The sequence below is a fragment of the Bombina bombina genome, chromosome 2, assembly GCF_027579735.1.
Source record: "Bombina bombina isolate aBomBom1 chromosome 2, aBomBom1.pri, whole genome shotgun sequence".
NCBI lineage: Eukaryota > Metazoa > Chordata > Amphibia > Anura > Bombinatoridae > Bombina > Bombina bombina.
This window is the reverse complement of record NC_069500.1, coordinates 321,801,466-321,822,052: the sequence shown is the minus strand read 5'-3', so window position 1 is coordinate 321,822,052 and position 20,587 is coordinate 321,801,466. Positions and strand designations below refer to the sequence as shown.

Below are 20,587 nucleotides of genomic sequence, written 5' to 3'. Positions count from 1 at the left end.
TTAAATAGAAACCTGGAGACTCCTGCTGCTGGGATACTGTCTGAGAATGATTGAAGACAGAGCCGCCAGTTTAAAGAGGTTGCTGGGGGGATCTGCAACTCCTGACCAAACCCACCCACCTCGATGTTAATCAAATGATCATCATGGTTGGTTACTAATTTGGTTAGGTAAGGTTTTTTAGAATAGGCAGCGGTCTGCTACTTCTACATCAGACACCAGCACCAACGCTACCGCAAAGATCAAGGAATTGGTACGGGTCATGACTCATGGGTGGTTGACACAGGCTGCACTGCAGGCAGCACTGCTCCTTTCTTTCACTCACTTTTTCGCTACTGATTGGCATCACGTCGGCACAGCCCCAATCCTGCAAAATGTGGTGCCGCTTGCGTCAAGGAGAAGTGTCAGGACCAGCATTCATCTGTCCAACCCATTCCTCCCCACCACAAACTGTGTGGCGGACACTGCAAGGGCCAGTCACGCACACCAGTGTCCGTGTACGGACACCTTGCCTATCCCTGGATCCACATGACAAGCACAGATATCTAAAGGGGGCAGGGGGTACCATTCGCCCCCTTAATAAAAGCTGGACACCGAGGGGCAAATGTACATATGTTGTGAATGCTTCATTAGTAGGTATCATGTATTGCTGGCCCTTCTAGTTATGATTGTGTGCCCTCCAGCATATATGGTTCCTGTGGGATGTCTATGCAAACTACACCTTCTTAAGACATAGCAAAGTAAAATGTAAGTTTAATGATCAATATAAAACATGCAATTTTAAACAATATAGAACATGCCATTTTAAACAATTTCTCAATTTGCTTGATTCGCTTGGTATCATTTGTTGAAGAGTAGTTTCAGGAGCAGTACTGGGAGCCACCTGAATACATCTGGGGAGACAACAAGAGGCATATGCAGGCACCAATCACCTGTTAGCTCCCAGCAATGCATTTCTGCTCCTGAGAATACCTAGGTACGATGTTAAACATATAATACCAAGAGAACTAAGCAAATTTTGTAACTGAAGTAAACTGGCAACTTGTTTAAAACTGTATGTTCTATCTGAATTGAATATATTACATTTTGATTTTACTGTCCCTTTTACCTTTAGACCAGTGTTTCTCAACCTTGGTCCTGAAGTACCCCCAACAGGCCAGGTTTTCATTATAGCTGAACCAGTGCACAGGTGAAGTAATCAGCTGATCAGTAACCATTGTTACTAACCTGCTCTCACCCATCAGCTGATTATTTCATCTGTGTACTGGTTCAGCTATAATAAAAACCTGGCCTTTTGGGGGTACTTGAGGAACGAGGTTGAGAAACAGTGCTTTACACTATAAGATTTTCAGGAGTAGGGACCTTATCCTGCGTGTTTTTGCAGCCCAACACAATTTGGAAGCACAATTATGATAAATGCTAAAATTATTATTATTATTACTATAGGAATTGAAATCATAATCTGATAATTTTCTATTTTGCTTTGCATTTATTTCAGATAAATAGATTTTAACAAATCAGCTGGTTTATCCTTCTCATTTCCGTGATCAATTCTTTATCCTTGCTTTCCCTTTATTCTTCTGCATTCCACATGCCTTAGGCTCACCAACCAAAATCAAAAAAACTAAATCTATGTAACTTTTTTATTTGAAAAGCCAGGTTTTACAATCATTGGAACAAATTTACATACATAAATACATATTCACGTATTCATAATAGTACACAATTTAGAAAAAAGTGAAGATTCAAATTACAAGTAGCTGCACACAACAATAGAAATATGTGTTTTGCTGATTATATAAATGGGTAAGAAAAAATAATCTCTTAGTCACCCTTTCATGTAACACTAAAAAACCAGGCTGGCAATATTTTTGTTACACTTGCTAGGCCGCACACCTGTAGTATGTCTGACAGTGGGGCAGAGTTTCACGGCCATATTGTCCTAATCGTTAGAGCAAACCCAAGGGCTCTTTAATTTTGTGTGCAAACTTCAGATCACCCACTTGGGCCCCAGCCAAGGAAAACAAATTACAGGAAAACACATCGGGAGGACAGGGAAATAGGAAGTATCTTTTTGTCAGTACCAAAATCCATAAAACATGCAGCACTGCTATTGAGATTTGCAAAAACACGGCAACTTGCTTTTCTGCTAAATGCAAACATTTCACCAGCTACACACAAGAGCTAGCTAGCACCTGCTCTTGAGTGTTTAATATATATTTATTAAACAGTACAATTGCCAAGTTAAAAGGGACTGTAATCAATATGTAATTACAATACATTTGTGTTTTCTTATTATAGAATAACATATCAGCCAAGTCAAAACATTTTTAAAACAAATATCTTGTCTGTTGCAATTGTTTTTGAATCGCTAAACCCCACCCAACATATGCCTTATATGGGTTAACCAATCAGGGCTTGAGTTTGAAAACTGCAAGGCTATCAGCAGACAATGTGTCAGAATAAAGTGCATTTTCTGCAGTTATCTGCTAGGGATGGGTATGTAGCAGGGTTAACTTTAAAAAGCCTTCAGTGTGCTTTTCTTGTGCTGAGAATGAAAAAGTTCACACATTGCAGAGCTTAATTTAATGAAAAGGGGAATAAATCAGTCAGCAAGTAAGAAACTAGGTGGAATTAATACTATCAGGTCAAAAAAGTGAAAAAAAACACCTGACATTCTAAGGAATATACTTAGCTTCTGTTAAAGGGACATGAAACCATTTTTTTATGATACAACCGACAATTTTAATTTTTTTTTAATTTACTGCTATTACCAAATCTACTTTATTCTCTTGGTATCCTTTGTTCAATCAGCAGCTCACTCCCAGTAGTGCATAGCTGCTCCCGGTCCTAACTAGGTATGCGTTTTCAACAATAGGATACTATAACATCAAAGAAAATGAGATAGTAAATTGAAAATGCGTTTAAAAATTGCCTGCTTTGGCGCAATCAGTTAAATTTTGACTTTATCGTCCCTTTAACACAGATTTTAGAATCTACATCAAATGGCCAAAAGTATGTGGATGCATGACCATCACACATGAGAGCTTGATGGACATTTGATTAAAAAAAACAAAAAAACGGACATTAATACAGAGTTTTCCTTTCATTTAAAATAATTTTGAATTACATCTCAGCAGTAAATAAATTATATATAAAGGTAGCCTAATCTCAAAATGTAATGTGTCAAAGTGCAGTATTGTACCTCAAAAACATAATTTATGCTTACCAGATAAATTCCTTTCCTTACGGATAGGGAGAGTCCACGGCTTCATTCCTTACTGTTGGGAAATAAAACACCTGGCCACCAGGAGGCGGCAGACACCACAGCCAAAGGCTTAAATATCCCTCCCACTTCCTCATTACCCCAGTCATTCTGCTGACGTAAAAAGGAAAAGTAGGAAAAACATTAGGGTATAAATGGTGCCAGAAGAATAAAATAAATAGGGGACCGCCCATAGACAAGAAAAAACGGGCAGGGCCGTGGACTCTCCTTATCCGGAAGAAAAAGGAATTTATCTGGTAAGCATAAATTATGTTTTCCTTCCTAAGATAGGGAAAATCAACGGCTTCATTCCTTACTGTTGGGAAAACTATACTCGAGCTCCAGAGGACACTGAATGAATAACGGGAGGGAACAAAAAGGAAGAGGCAGACCCTATTCTGAGGGCACCACAGCCTGCAAAACTTTTCTCCAGAAAGCTGCTTCAGCCAAAGCAAAAACATCAAACTTGTAAAATTTTGAAAAAAGTATGTAAGGAGGACCAGGTAGGCGCATTACACATCTGATCCATAGAGGCCGCGTTCTTCAAGGCCCAAAAGGGAGCCACTGCTCTATTGAAATGAACCGTTATCCTCTCAGGAGGACGATGTCCCACTGTCTCGTAAGCTAAGCGGATGACACTCTTTAACCAAAAAAGATAGGGAAGTCGAAGTAGCCTTCTGCCTCTTACGCTTCCCCGAATAGACAACAAACAAAGAGGAAGATTGTCTAAACTCTTTAGTAGCTTGAAGATAGAACTTCAAGGCGTGAACCACATCCAAATTGTGAAGTAAGCATACCTTCGATGAAGGAGGATTAGGACACAAGGAAGGAACCACAATCTCCTGATTGATGTTGCGATCTGACACAATCTTAGGAAGAAAACCTAATTTAGTACATAAAACTGCCATATCTGCATGAAAAATCAGATAAGGGGGCTCACATTGAAAAGCAGAGATCTCAGAAACTCTGCATGCAGAGGCAATAGCCAATAAAAAAGAACCTTCCAAGATAACATTTAATGTCAAAGGAATCTGTTGCAACACCCGAAGAACAAGATTTAGGCTCCACGGAGGAGCCCCAGATCTATTTAGAGCCTTAACAAAGGACTGAATGTCTGAAAGCTCAGCTCAAGCCTCTTGAGCAATAAAAACAGACATGGTCAAAATCTGTCCCCTCAGGGAACTAGCAGAGAGGCCCTTCTCCAGCCCATGCTGGAGAAAAGATAAGATCTTGGCAACCTTAACTCTCTGCCAGGAAAAAACACCAGAATAAGTAGGTCCTTTACACCTTGTGGTAGATACACAGAGTAACTGGTTTACGAGCTTGAATAAGAGTATCAATGACACTCTCAGAGAAACCTCTTTTGGCTAAGACTAAACGTTCAATCTCCACGCAATCAGCTTTAGAGAATCTAGATTTTGATGAAAAAAATGGACCTTGTATCAGCAGGTCTCTGCGGCAAGGTAACTTCCACGGAGGTGATGAGGACATCCCGACTAGATCCGCGAACCATGTCCTTCAGGGTCATGATGGAGAAATCAGGATTACTGATACCCGCTCCTGCTTGATGTGGGCCAACACTCGAGGAAGAAGCGGTAATGGAGGGAAAATATATGAGTTTGAACCTCCAGGGCACTGCTAGTGCATCTATTAGATCCGCTTGGGGATCCCTCGACCCGTACCTGGGTAGATTAGTATTGAGATGGGATGCCATGAAATCTATCTCCGGCATCTCCAACTTGCTGCATATCTCTGCAAAAACCTAAGGATGGAGAGACCATTCTCCTGGATGGAAGGATTGCCTGCTGAGAAAATCCGCCTCCCAGTTCACACCCGGAATGTGGATTGCTGACAGCGAACAGCTGTGGGCCTTCGCCCACTCTAGAATCTGAGATACTTCCTTTGTCGCCAAGGAACTTCTCGTTCCCCCCTGACGGTTGATGTAAGTCACTGAGGTTATATTGTCTGATTGGAATCTGATAAACTGGGATGAACCCAGAAGTGGTCAAGCCTTCAAGGCCTTGAAGATTGACGTAGTTCCAAAATATTGATCAGGACTCCTCCTCCTGAGTCCACAACCCTTGTGCCTTCCTGGCACCCCAAACAGCTCCCCATCCAGAAAGGCTTGCGTCCGTAGTCACAATCTCCCAGGATGTTCTTAAAGTGAAGGTAAACTTACTCTCTCTTCTATGGTCTAATCGATCAAGTATTATAATTTAATATGAGGTTCATTCATGATTTTTCATAATTTTATTTATTAATTTCGTTTTCTTTTATAATTAGCTGCGATTTCGCTTCTCAAAAATCAACCCGTCTATATTTTTTTTTTTATAAACAACGATCACGTTGTTTATCTAGCCAATTGATTTTCTGGCCGTTAGGCGGCCGTCAATTGACGTCACAAGCTGATGCTCGATTGTGCGCATGCGCGAGTGATTCTCTCTCCTCCTTCAAATCGAGCGCGTACTCGTTTTGCAGTTGCGCATTAGTGTCGCTTCACAAATATAGTATTGAATGAGTCTCGCAACTCATTCAATACTATGTTGCTTATTTGGGACGCATGCGCTGAAGAGGACTTCGTTGAGCGCGATTAACGCATGCGCTTTTGAGGGCAAACATTTTTGTGCACATGCGCGGCAAGCAGAGGATAGATGTGCACGAGTGTAGTTCTGACGTATAGAGCGGGTGGGACCGCTCTATACGTCTATGTATTGAAAACACGGAAGAGATGGATGGGAGGGGATTACGATCGTAAGGCTCATTAAAATAAAAGTTGGTAAATATGGTAAAATAAACGTTTTTTTAAAAAAAAAAACATAGCGACTCCCTTGTAAGTTAGAAAAGTAACATAAAGTGAGATTTCCATTTGAATAACTTTACCTTCACTTTAAGAAACATGTCCCCCGAGACAGATGATCTGGACAGAGCCACCAAGAGAGCGATTCTCTCGACCGGCTGTCTAATACAAATCTGTTGAGACAGATCTGAATATTTGCCGTTACACAGCCTCAGCATGCACAGTTGTAAACGTCTGAGACAGAACCTGGCAAAAGGAATGATGTCCATGTAGGACACCATGAGACCAATCACCTCCATACACTGAGCCACAGAGGGAATCAAGGAGATTCGGAGGGCAAGACATGCTGAAGTTAGCTTGCAACGTCTCAGGTCTGTTAGAAATATCCTCATGGATATGGAGTCTATTATAGTACCCAGGAATTCCACCCTGGTACTTAGGATAAGATAACTCTTTTCCAAGTTTATCTTCCATCCATGTGATCGAAGAAGACTGAGAAGGGACTCCAAGAATTCTTCCGCAAGATGAAAGGATGGTGTTTGCAACAGAATATCGCCTAAGTATGGGACTACTGCAATACCCTGAGTTCTGAAAATGGCTAGAAGAGCCCCCAGAACCTTCATAAAGATTCTTGGAGCAGTGGCTAGGCCAAACGGAAGGGCAATGAACTGGAAGTGCTGGTCCAGGAATGCAAACCTCAGGAACGGAAAGTGTTTCCTGTGGATTAGAACATGAAGGTAAGCGCCCTTCAGATCTATAGTGGTCATAAACTGGCCTTCCTGAATTAAAGGAAGGATGAACCTTATCGTCTCCATCTTGAACAAAGGGACACTGAGAAATTTGTTTAAGCATTTTAGGTCCAGAATTGTGAGGAAAGTTCCCTCCTTCTTTGGGACCACGAAAAGGTTTGAATAAAACCCCAAACCTCTTTCCTCGATAGGCCCTGGGACAACAACTCATAAGGAGGATAGATCCCGAACGCACCCTAGAAAGGCATCCCTCTTTTCTGGTCTGGTAGAAAGATTCGAGAGAAGGAATCTGCCCCTTAGCGGATGAGATTTGAAGCCTATCTTGTATCCCTGAGATACCACCTCAAGGACCCATGAATCCTGTTCGTCCTTGAACCAGGCGTCTGAAAAAAGAGACAGTCTGCCCCCTACACAATCTGATACCGGATCGGGGGCCGCCCCTTCATGCCAATTTGTTTTTGGCGGGCTTCTTGTTCTGCTTGGATTTATTCCAGGACTTAGCCGGCTTCCAAGTAATCTTGGGTTGCTTGGGCTTGGAGGAGTATTGTTGTCGTTGGGATTTCTCAGAACGAAAATGAGAAGATTGTCGTCCCTTAGACTTGTTCTTCTTATCTTGCAGTAGGAAGGCACCCTTGCCTCCAGTAACTGTAGAAATAGAGAGAGTCCAGGCCTGGACCAAATAAAATATTTTCCTTGAAAGGAAGAGAAAGGAGCCTGGACTTAGAAGTCATAGCCACAGACCAAGACTTCAACCAGAGCGCCCGGCAGGCTAGGACCGCAAAGCCAGAGGCCTTTGCATTTAGGCGAATAATTTGCATGTTCGCATCACAGATAAAATAATTAGTAATTCCTAGAGCTTTTATTCTGTCTTGTATATCCTCGAGGGAAGACTCCACCTCAATGAGTTCCGACAAAGTCGCACCAGTAGGTAGCTGCTCCAGCAACCGTGGCAACAGCAGCCGCTGGTTGCAACAAAAATCTGTATGTTGAAACATTGAAACATCTTTCTCAGAAAGGTTTCCATTTTCTTATCCATCGGCTCTCTGAACGAAGAACTATCCTCAAGAGGTATAGTGGTATGTTTAGCAAGCGTAGAGATAGCACAATCCACCTTAGGAATGGAGCCCCACAAATCCAGTTGAGAGTCCGGGAACAACTTTTTAAAAGTAAACGAGAGGGAAAAGGAAGAACCAATTCTTTCCCATTTGTTCTTAATAATGTTCGCCATCTTAACAGGCACAGGAAACGTCAAAGGAACTTTCCTGTCTTCGTAAACTCTGTCTAATTTAGGTATAATAGGTTCTTCAGACAGCGCGGCCTCTGGAACCTCTAACATAGACAGATCCTCCTTTAATAAAAAACGCAAGTGCTCAATTTTAAATCTAAAGAATGTTTCCTCCGTTGCAGGAGGTTTAGATGCTAAGGACTCCGACCCAGAAAGTTCACCCTCTGAAGCTACAGAGGTTAACTCATCATCGGATAACTGGGATAGCTAAATCCGAAAAATATTTAGATGACTCTGGGTCAGGAGAGCTATGTTTAACCTTTCTCTTGCGTTTGTTAGACAGAGGTAATGCACTGAGGGCCGCAGACACCGCCGTTTGTAACTGTGCGGCAAAGTCCGCAGGAAGAAGGCCCCCTCCGGATGGAGGATTAGATGTGCTACGTGGAACTGCATGTGGAGTGGATAATGTCGCAAGAGTGGGCGGGAAAACCACGGCCTCCTCACAATATAAACAGGTATGATTTAGTACAAAAGGAGTACCTTCTAACATGTCAGAGTCCTCCATAGCTCAGGTTATACCCACAGAAGGACACAAATAAAAACTCTTTTTATTATAGAAAACTGCACCTTTATACTCCCAATGGCTGGGGCACTCACCACCTCCTAGACCCAGACAGTTAACAGAGGAAACGCTCTTCTCAGGTTCAAGTCTCAGCCGGAATGGAGGAAATGAACATAGACCTGTTATTACAAGTACAGCAAGTAATAGGAGCTGTGCAACACTTTAAAAAACGAAAGTGAAACTAAAAAGTGAAACCTCTTTGTTCCAGCCAAAAACACACAGCCCAGCCCAGGGGGGAAAAAAACCCACACAAAGCAGCATGTAAATAATTAATACACCAATTAATTAACCCCAACTGTTCAATAAACCCCCTCCAGAGGATATTAACCCTGGATCCTATCAAGGTATAAAGGAGCCACACTGTGACCCTGTTATAGCATTTTATGTGTAAAAATTGAAACAATCTTACCTCTAGGATCCATGCTGTGGAACAGAACACAGCCTCTCAAGTGTGACAGTCTTATATAGATATATTTTTGGGTTTCATATCCCTTTAAGCAATATCTTTTACTATTTAGACATAACCAACATTTACTTATATATTTCTGCCTATCTCTAAGCCACTAAAGACCACAGGGTAAATGTATTAAATTTTGGAGCGGGCATGATTTGCTTTAGAGAATCATGTCCGCTCGACATTGCTAAATATCATTGCACAAGCATTTCTAGTGAAATGTTTGTGCAATGCCGCCCCCTGCTCACTGGCAGCCAATCGGCCACTAGCAGGGGCTGTCAATCATCCCGATTGGATCAGATCGGGATGATTTCAATTCACCACATAAAAATGTGGCGGACAGGTTAAGAAGCAGCGTTCTTATGATCGTTGCTTCTTATCTTCCGTTTCAGGTGAGCCTGAAACGATGGGCCTCCGAAGCAGCATTCGCTGCTTAATAAATGGAGCCCCACGTCTTTACACAGCAAGACTCTGGTAGTTCATGTTTCATATTGATAACACTGTGCTCACTCCCGTGGGGTTATTCATGAGTCAGAAGTAACTGGCTAAAATGCAAGTCTATAAATAGAACTGAGATAAGAGGGCAATCGGCAGAGGCTTACATTCAAGGTAATCACAGAGGTAACAGTTTATCAATATAACTATATTGGTTATGCAAGACTGGGAAATGGGTAATAAAGAGATTATCTATCTTTTTAAACAATAATAATTTTGGAGTAGAGGGTCCCTTTAAACTTTTATACAAGCCCTCTATATTATCTCTCCTTTATGTAATTTAAAGCCCAATTGTGCCTTTAAAACCAGGAGAGATCATAATAACTGGAGGATTGGCTTTATCATCTATATTATACTAATAAATTACCTCCCTACAACATTTATATTTACTTAATTATATACTTGATCCACAAGTGGCCATACACGTATTTTTCCTTTATCAATCCCAAAGAATTTAACTATACGGTGATTGGTCCAAGAGTGACCATTATTCTTCTAATGAGGGGATCCCTCTATTGTTTATCTGTTATTAGTCTTTTAGAGGGGATAACTAATTTGAGGTTCACCAATCCAAATTGTACATGATGGACAATACTATCAACATACTTTTGTTTGATATTTATGACTATTCTCTCAAGTGTACAAATGAGAATTAGGATTTATGATTTGTATGTATATTATTGTTTATAACCTTAATAAAAATAATTTAATAATAAAATAATACATTGTAGGTTGTTTAATTCCCGAAAGAATTGGAAGCACATTCCCCCAACTGATATTCAGACTAGGGGGCCGATTTATCACGACCCGAATGGGGCCGTATAAACCTGTTTCCGCGCGAGTCTTCAGGCTCGCCGGAAACAGAGTTAAGAAGCAGCGGGCCTTAAGACCGCTGCTCCTTAACTTGTCCCCTCTGAGGTGGCAGACAGCAATCCGCCCGATCGCATACAATGAGTGAATCTCCAGGGGGCAGCATTGCTCAAGCATTTCACTAGAAATGCTTGTGCAATGATAAATGCTGACAGCGTATGCTGTCAGCATTTATCGATGATCGGCGGACATGATCCGCTACAGCGGATCATGTCCACTGCACTTTGATAGATCAGCCCCTAAGGGGTCAAGCCCAATACTTTAGAAAAAAAATAAATAAATCAGAAAATCACCATTAAAGTCTATAAGGATTTTTGTAGATAAAATTAGATTTTTTTCTAAAAGATTGGAATCAATCACTAAGTGTTAATGCATTGTCTTTTTCATTATGCATTTGTTGATTATGCAATTCCACATGTAAGAGGATTTTAAAAGGGAACTGCAGAACTGCTATAAAAAAAAGTTTTTGTATGCAGAACTTTTGCGATGTTTTGTTTAATTGAGGAGATTATATATATATATATATATATATATATATATCCTATGCATACATAAACAAGTTATTCATTATAATAATTATGCAAAACATTTAAATGACAAAACAATATAAGTATTTTTTAGAAACTGCCCATAACAAATAGAATTTCATGATACCCTTACATGAGTACATAATTCTCGAATCAGAGTGGCTGAGCTACTGTTTCAGCACCTGTGATCAAGCAGGGATATACTTATCCTAATTTTTACTTCCCGTTTATGTCCCTGGAGGGCATGTTTAAGAGCCATTGATAAAGGACATATGGATTTAATTTGTATGCATTAATAGAGATCATACATTTGTAGAATACTCTTAAAATTGTGAATTAAAATGCAAAATGTCCTCATACACAAACAATGAGACAACATTGCATTGTTCAGCTGAAGAAATACTAAATGCAATATAATATGCCTTATCCTGAGTGAGCCTGTGCCAGGTGTTTTGGAATACTGAGGGCATTTTCCACTGACCATAGAAAGGAGAGAACCTCCTATTCCACTGCACACCTCCTGACTTTCATGGAGCAAAGTGTACTTCTGGCACATTGTTTGAAGGTAAACTGAGGCAATCTGGCCACAAGACAGGAGCCAATACAATGCAAAATAACAATGACAAAAAGAGATGTCAAATCATAAATAACACCAGGATAGCTAACTATAATAAATGGCAGAGGTGAAAAAAAATGTTGATTTAATAATTTGCAGAGCAAAGTGGAGCATTGCTGTATTAAAAAGACCCCCAGCCTGGCAGCAAGGGAGTTAAAACCAAACACAGGAAGGCCAGCAGCCTCCCAAGCATTGCGTGCAGAGGTCCAGAAGGAAGCCAGATTATGTACACCCGCGGCTTCCTTGAATATCCAGAGTGGAGTGCAATCAAGGGCAGGCGGCTATCCCATCAGGGAGGGGACCGCACAGCAGCTCCGGAAGCTGTTGGAAGTACTTCAGACTTACAAGTTGTGGAGAAGGACTACCTTGGTACCCCCTCAGGGAGCGCTATTGGCTCGCTCACAATGTTAGAAGGCACCCAGATCACAGACAGCAGCCAAGTACAGTAGAAAGAGGGAGAGTTAAAGAGAAGGCTCAGCTGAAAGTGCTGAAAGGATAGAGAAAAGCATTACAACTTAAATGGACACTCATGAAATGTTTTATATACAGTGTATGCATGACTGCATTACAAATTATATGGATATAAGATAAATCTTTTAAAAGCATTTAAATTGTCATTTCATTAGCAAACTTGCACTTTTTTACATTTCAAGAAAACCCTTGAGCATTGTTTATCTTGTGACACTGATAGTGACAGATACAAGAACCAACTGATCAAACTATAACTATCCTTAAGGGCCCGGGTTCTACAGTATACAATGCATACCTAAGCTTCGAAAAATTTTCAGAGGTTAAATGAAAAACAGATAAAAGATAATTAAAATTAATCAATCAATCCTGGCTGAAGAATACTCATAGTTTGATAAAGCCTTGGAGTCAGGAAGGCAAAGATACTTTATTTCTTGCCCCAAGCTTTCTGGAGTATAAAAAATATATGCCTGACTGCTTATTATTCTGTTTGGTCCCTACATGTCAATAAAGTTGTCAACACCAAAATTGTTATTGTTTAAAAAGATAGATAATTCCTTTATTACCCATTCCCTGGGTTTCGCATAACCAACATGGTTATATTAATATACTTTTTACCTCTGTGATTACCTTGTATCTAAGCCTCTGCAGACTGCCCCCTTATTTTAGTTCTTTTGACAGACATGCATTTTAGGCAATCCGTGCCGACTCCTAGGTAACTCCACAGACATGAGCACAATGTTATTTATATGGCACATATGAACTAATGCCCTCTAACTGTAAAAACTGTCAAAATGCCCTGAGATAAGAGGCGGCCTTTAAGGGCTTAGAAATTAGCATATGGGCTTATCTAGCTTTAGCGTTCAACAAAGAAAACCAAGAGAACAAAGCAAATTTGATGATAAAAGTAAATTGGAAAGTTGTTTAAAACTGCATGTCCTATCTGAATATTGAAAGTTTAATTTTGACTAGACTGTCCCTTTAAAGAAAGATGCTGTAAGAAATATGGAGCAACTTCACCATCTGACTAAAAGGACCATTAAATGCTGTATAATTGCAAAATCAACATATGTATAATAAAAAGACAAAGCAATAACACTTTAAAGGGACACTCAAGTCAAAATTAAACTTTCACGATTCAGACAGAGCATGCAATTTTAAACAACTTTTTAATTTACTTCCATTAATAAAATGTGCACAGTCTTTTATAGTTACACTTTTTTAGTCACCACCACCTACTGAGCATGTGCAAAAATTCACAGAATATACCTATATGCATTTGTGATTGGCTAATGGCTGTCACATGATACAGGGGGAGTGGAAATAGACATAACTATGAAATTTGTCCGAAAAAAAAGCATGTTCCAGGTGCTGTTACCACTTGAAGCACGTGAAATAGACGACATAAATGCACAATTCATTCTTCCATATAGGCAGCAAGTCTTATGCATGTTATGAGTTCTTTCTCTGCATATCATGCTTATAATATTACAACTACATATGAGGATAATGGGATCCGCGTACATTATTTGTTACTGAATTTTTTTTCTTCAGAAAGTGACATTTTGTAAAACAAAATCTACAGCTTCTTTTTACACAATTATTACAAAAGCACTTTAGAGACGTATATGTTTGCCAAATTTTGACTAAATCCATTCAGCTGTTTTTAGTGGCAAATGTTCTCTCATAGAAATAAACGACATGTGGACATTAAAACCAATACATACAGCTACTGTATTTGCACTTAGCCAACTAGTCGGATTTTTAACATTGCACAAATCAGTCAGCCAGCTAGCAAGTTTTGCCCTAAAATCAAATTAGTGATGCAACAAAATAACTTTTAAAGTATAAATATGAGAAGATCAAAATAACATTTACACTTGTGACGAATCAAACCTTCTCAGCGTCACAATAGAGGGGTGTGGGCATGAAGGGGTTAATGGCACACAGCTCTGGTTCCCTTATCCTTGCAACTCTGCAAAAGGACCTTATAAGAGACACCACATTATCCCCCAAATCTTGTCCACACTGCTCTAATGAACAATTTCCCTGCTGCCACCACCAAAACTTTTAAATTAAAGGGGAATTTTGGGGAACCCCTAAAAACTCACACTATTTAACAATTAGGTAACGTGCCTTTAACCTTGTCTCAACAGGAGTGTGAATTAGGATATTAGAGCCCAAAAGACAGAATGAGATTTTCTATGCGTTTAATAACAAAAATATCAATACATGTTACACAGTGCAAAATTATAAAGACATTCCAAATAACATACAAATACAAAGCTACAGTTCTTTAAAAAGAATAGGGGACATAAAAAATAGAAACATAATATCTTACTTATTACCAAGTTCCTTTAGATATGTGGAGAGTTGCCACTCCAGATGTTTAGTGGTTCGGTCCCCAGGGCAGTTCTGACTTTGTCTTGTCAAAGACAACGCCCGGGTTATAATTTACAACGAATGCAACCAATGAAAGAATTCTTAGCTCCCACTATCAGCCTCCAAGGGGAGGAGCGTTCTGCATTCCTACACACAGTTACACTACTAAAGGAGGGGGGTTTCAGCTTACAGCTTTTTCTGAAAGAAGTTTTCACACACACAGGAAAAAGCAATTCACATTAACCTTTTCCAAGCTGAGAACACAATACAACATCTGCGGGGTAGCCAATCCAGGTATCAACTACTTCACATGATTGTATCATGACAACACTCAAAATAACTTTCAAAAAATGTATAAAGTTATAAAAATGTATGACTATCCAGGACTGATACCAGCTGCACATACATACATGTAAAAAAGAGACGTCATAGTCCAACTGACAAGCTCTAATTTCAACACAAATCAACTCTGCAAGTCTATGTGTTAACCCCACAAAAATAATTGAAAACGTAGTTAAAGTGATGGTAAACTTGACATGTTTTAAAATCAGGTCTAGAATCTAAGCAATATTCTAGATGGACTTTAACTGATTACTTCTAATGAAGATACACTGTAACTTACTTTTTAATCTAGCCGTGCCATTCTAATACCCTACACTCTGGAGGCCTAGTTCAAAAATCTTTGTGAGCTGTTTGAACTGCTCTCCAATCGGTGAAAAAGTGCCGTATGGCTAGAGCGCTGATTGGAGAACAGTTCAAACTCTTACATACACACAAAGATATTATTGCTATGAAAAAGCAGCCATTAAATATATGTTACATTTCATGCATACAAAGATTTAAATTGAAACTACAGCTGTATTCATTTACAGGGATAGCTCCTCACATAGCCTGACAAGAAAAAAAAAGACTAAGAAGGAACAACCATTTGTAAAAACTAAAACTATGATACAATTTGAAAATGTTCTTTTTTAGATGGAACAGACGGAAACTGTAAAACACCAATTTAATGCTCATTTTATTTAAAAAAAAAAAATCAAGGGCTTTCTTACATAAGCTGAGTGTAGCTGTTTTTGTATCACGGCCTGAATATCTGGGTTCTTTCTTTACTTAATTATCCCAACACAGACACAAACTGGGTCACAACCAGTGCATAACCAAGCTCCTGTGGTGGTCCAATATCATTCTCCACCCACAGACACATGTAATGTTACTGTAACTCCTGAAGTGCCAAACTCTGCAAACCTCACATGACTTGATAAATTACAATTCATTTGATTCTGCTACTTTAAAACAAAAATACAAGTAGAAAACCCTTTATTTAAACTGCTTGGGACTGGTAAAGGTTGTGATTTTAGTAATAGTTTGGATTTTGAAAGATTTGCATCTGTAAAATGGGACAGTTTGGAGAGGGGATGGACCCAAGTGTAAACAACAATATCTTATGATATTTAGGCAATATTTACATGCCATAATACAGTTTATACATGTGACCTAAAGGAAGTTTTATATCATGTTTAATACTTTTGTATAAATAGTACCCTCAGAAAGATAGTACAGTTCTGTAACCAGAAAGCTAATATTTGTTGTTTTAAAAAGACTACTGCATTGTAGAACACACACACAAAACGCAGGCAGAGAAGACTGTGACTTACAGCCAGGGAAAAGTGTCATTTTTGATCATTTTATTTTTAAAAAACACTAATGAAAAACTTTGGATTTCAAAATAAGTTTGAATTTTGGAATTCCAGATTTGGGAATATACAGTATACCTGTATAAACTTAGGCTGCCATGGAATAAGCTCATACTAACCTAATATTTGTAAGTAAATTAAAATGATCATGTATATGTAATCCAGCATTTTTACAGGCACATGGATTCTATAGAATTATAGGTTTCCAAGAAATGTTTGATATAATTGAAAGTGACAAATGACATCTTAGACCAGGGCTCGACAAACCCAGGAGCCTGGTAGCCACTGGCTCCTAGAAGTTTACCCCTGGCTCCTAACTTTTTGGGTTATTCTCCATATGTCTATATACAAAGCCAACGGTCTGGCTCCTAAAAATATGCCTGGCTCCTAAATTTTCTTACTGGCTCCTAATTTTTAAACATATTCGTCAAGCACTGTCTTAGACATTTTTTTCTTGTGGAGCAACTTTGGTAACATTTCCTATACATTTAAGATGGTGATTGTCAAGTAGAGCAATTAAATCTCTGTCTTCTGGCTGGTTTAATTTTACTTAAAGGAACATGAAACCCAATTTTTTCTTTCATGATTTAGAAAGAGCATGCAATTTTAAACAACTTTTTAATGTACTTCTATTATCTAATTTTCTTCATTCTCTTGAAATCCTTTGCTGAAAAGCATATCTAGATAGGCTCAGTAGCTGCTGATTGGTGGCTGCACATAAATGCCTTACATGATTGGCTCACCCATGTGCATTGATATTTCTTCAACAAATGATATCTAAAGAATGAAGCAAATTAGATAATAGAAGTAAATTGTAATGTTGTTTAAAATTGTATTCGCTACCCGAATCATGAAAGAAAAATTTGGAGTTTAGTGTCCCTTTAATCAAAAAGTTATTTCTAGATGCAATATGTGTTTTTGTTTGATAAGATAATAAATTAGATTATGAAGGTGTGAAATCCTTGAAACATATATAAGCCTCATGTTTAAGTTTCATTACAGTGATGTAAAAGCATTAATGGGAGCATAAAGGCACAGTAAAGTTACACTTTTGTGATTTAGATTGAACATGCAGTTTTAAACAACTTTCCAATTTACTTCTATTATCAAATTTGCTATGTACTCTTTTTATCCTTTGTTTAAAAGCATACCTAGGGAGGCTAAGGAGAATCAAAATACTACTTGGGTGCAAGCTGCACCAAGCCTTCATCGAGTTTCCAGAAATGCACTGTTGCTCCTTCAACAAAGGATACCAAGAGAATTAAGCATATTTGATAATAGAAGTACATTGGAAAGTTGTTTAAAATTGTTTGTTCTATCTGAATCATGAAAGAAACATTTTCTGTTTCATGTCCCTTTAAGAACAGCACTTTCTCAGTTCTTCACTATTTAAAGTACGGTTGTCTTGAGAAATAACGCTTTATAGTCTTTGGTCTTTTGCTGTGTTTTTTTTCTTTTGAGTGTTTGCTCAAACCTATTTTTGGACGCTTGATGGCAGAGATCTATGAAATTGTTCCCCAGAAGATAATGGGTTAAAGAAAAAAACAAAAAGCTCACACACACAGTGTTTTACAGTTTTCTTTTGTTCAGGCTCAAATTCCTTACTGCTACGGGGCATGAAGCAACAGAAACCAAGTTATGTTCCCAACCTCTCTGAGCTTGGCAGGAACCTCTGCACATCTCTCCATGCATTCCACTGTGCTTTAGAAAGAAAATCAATGAGAATGTTCTGAGGATTGGCATGGGGAGGGGAATGTGTGCAAGTGTGCATGCAGGGATGAGAGGTGCGTAGAGAGGGGATGACTGGTGTGTGCATGCAGGGATGAGAGGTGCGTAGAGAGGGGATGAGAGGTGTGTGCATGCAGGGATGAGAGGTGCGTAGAGAGGGGATGAGAGGTGTGTGCATGCAGGGATGAGAGGTGCGTAGAGAAGGGATGAGAGGTGCGTGCATGCAGGGATGAGAGGTGCGTGCATGCAGGGATGAGAGGTGCGTGCATGCAGGGATGAGAGGTGCGTGCAGAGAGGGGATGAGAGGTGTGTGCAGAGAGGGGATGAGAGGTGCGTGCAGAGAGGGGATGAGAGGTGCGTGCAGAGAGGGGATGAGAGGTGCGTGCATGCAGGGATGAGAGGTGCGTGCATGCAGGGATGAGAGGTGCGTGCATGCAGGGATGAGAGGTGTGTGCAGAGAGGGGATGAGAGGTGCGTAGACAGGGGATGAGAGGTGCGTAGACAGGGGATGAGAGGTATGTGCAGAGAGGGGATGAGAGGTATGTGCAGAGAGGGGATGAGAGGTGCGTGCAGAGAGGGGATGAGAGGTGCGTGCAGAGAGGGGATGAGAGGTGCGTGCAGAGAGGGGATGAGAGGTGCGTGCAGAGAGGGGATGAAAGGTGCGTGCAGAGAGGGGATGAAAGGTGCGTGCAGAGAGGGGATGAGAGGTGCGTGCAGAGAGGGGATGAGAGGTGCGTGCAGAGAGGGGATGAGAGGTGCGTGCAGAGAGGGGATGAGAGGTGCGTGCAGAGAGGGGATGAGAGGTGCGTGCAGAGAGGGGATGAGAGGTGCGTGCAGAGAGGGGATGAGAGGTGCGTGCAGAGAGGGGATGAGAGGTGCGTGCAGAGAGGGGATGAGAGGTGCGTGCAGAGAGGGGATGAGAGGTGCATGCAGAGAGGGGATGAGAGGTGTTCTTAATTGTCCTTTAACTCACAGTCACTCATCTAGACTACCCTTAAAGTGAAGGTAAACTTTGGTGAATAAAAGCCTGTTTTGTTTTTTTTGGCGGAGTCTGGCCGCGCTGGAAGATGGCCACGCATTAGAAGGGCTCCTGCTTCCTAAACTGACAGGATAGCTTTTAATGGCACAAATCTAATCTAAATAACAGTGAGCGGGCTGGGGTATCACCCCTGACTATAGACATTCATCTCCAGTAGCAGCCCTGCGTATACAGTGAGAGGGGTGCTGCAGTAACAAACCTAAATAATTATCAAGCCTATCTGAGTTCCGGGAACATCGGACCTGCGCTGGTAATCTGCCAGCAAGTGAAACCTCTTCGAAGGCAGCGGTCCCGCTCGGGACCTTGTGACAGCTCCGACTCTGATCAGCTTCAAACACTCGACCGCAGTAAGGCGGTATATGCTCCAAGAGTAGCCGACAGAGTAAGCCTTTATCTGCACTGAGCGCATCGCCTGCAACACCTACTGACACCATCTTTAGGGGCTGCCTCTGGATTACCACCAAACAGTCCAAAGTCCAGCACCCTTAAATGCCCAATGCACGCTGCAGGGTTCCTGCAAACCCCCAAATGGATACAAACAAAAGATGCAGCAGCATAAGTATTTTACCAATTTATTATGGCACAAACAAAGTCCACTGGACTTTGTTTGTGCCATAATAAATTGGTAAAATACTCTGGATTACCACCGCCAGGCTCTAAAAGATACGGAGAGGGACCGCAAACAGAAGGACCGCTTGTGAATGCTGCACATATAGCCCGGAGGTAGGAGACAAGGGGTTGTGACCGTTACAGGTAAGGACAAGAGACCTGCGACACTGAGTTTAATAGAGGCGAGCCCGTATCTACGGCCGACCGCAGCAACAGCCATAACAGTGACTCTGCAGCTGGGGCTTAGAGGTCTGTTCTCGTGGGCGATTCCAAACCAACTTTTTGGCCACAAAAACAAATAAACAACAGTTGAGAGCAGTAAAGCAACCCCCAGAGATATATTTTAGGCGCCACTAATACTAGCAGGTAATGCCTAACAAGAGACAAAGCAGGACTGATAGAGCAATAAACACAAAACCTCTATCTCAGTATTTAAAGCCAGCTGACACAAGTAAAACAGTAGACAGAGTGGATATGGTGACGCCACAGACCCCCTCTCTAAATACAGATGCTCCTTATACAAAATACCTTACAAAGGAGGACATTGTTCACCTATCCTCTAAAGAGGACATTACGGGCATCATGCACGAGATTAAAACATTATTTGGGGACCTTAGACAAGACATAGCCGCATTAGACACGACAATTCTCAAAGTTGAGACAAATTTCAGCAATGCATCAGCTTCCATAAAGCGGAATTCTACCGAGTTGCAACATCACGCAGACAATCTACAATTCCTAACTGATAAGATTGAAGACCTCGACAACAGAGGCCGCAGGAACAACCTGCGAATCCGCAGAGTCTCAGAAACGGTCCCCCAGCAGGGGATTGAGGGTTACTTGCAGGCCCTCTTTAGAATCATTAAAGGAAACCCCTCCGTCCCAGAAATACCACTTGAAAGGGAACACAGGGCTCTTAGGCCCAAGCCTCCCAGCAAAGCCCCACCAAGAGACATAATTGTAAAGTTCCTTAGCTTTAAGGATAAAGAAGAGATTATCCAAGAGGCAAAGAGCAAACCCCCTATAACTCACGCTGGAGAAGAGATTCAA

At 40.6% G+C, this 20,587-nt stretch overlaps 1 protein-coding gene across 2 annotated transcripts in view; it reads right to left on the bottom strand.

The window, feature by feature from the left end:
- Positions 1-20,587, bottom strand: part of ZNRF3 (zinc and ring finger 3) — a 336,577-nt gene that overhangs the window by 231,171 nt on the left and 84,819 nt on the right. The window contains exon 1 of one of the 2 annotated variants that reach the window (XM_053701671.1): positions 3,227-3,553. The exons of the other annotated variant lie outside the window; for it this stretch is intronic. The gene's annotated coding sequence lies outside the window, so the exon portion shown is untranslated. Of the gene's footprint in view, positions 1-3,226; positions 3,554-20,587 lie in introns of those variants that run through there. 2 annotated transcript variants of the gene reach the window in all.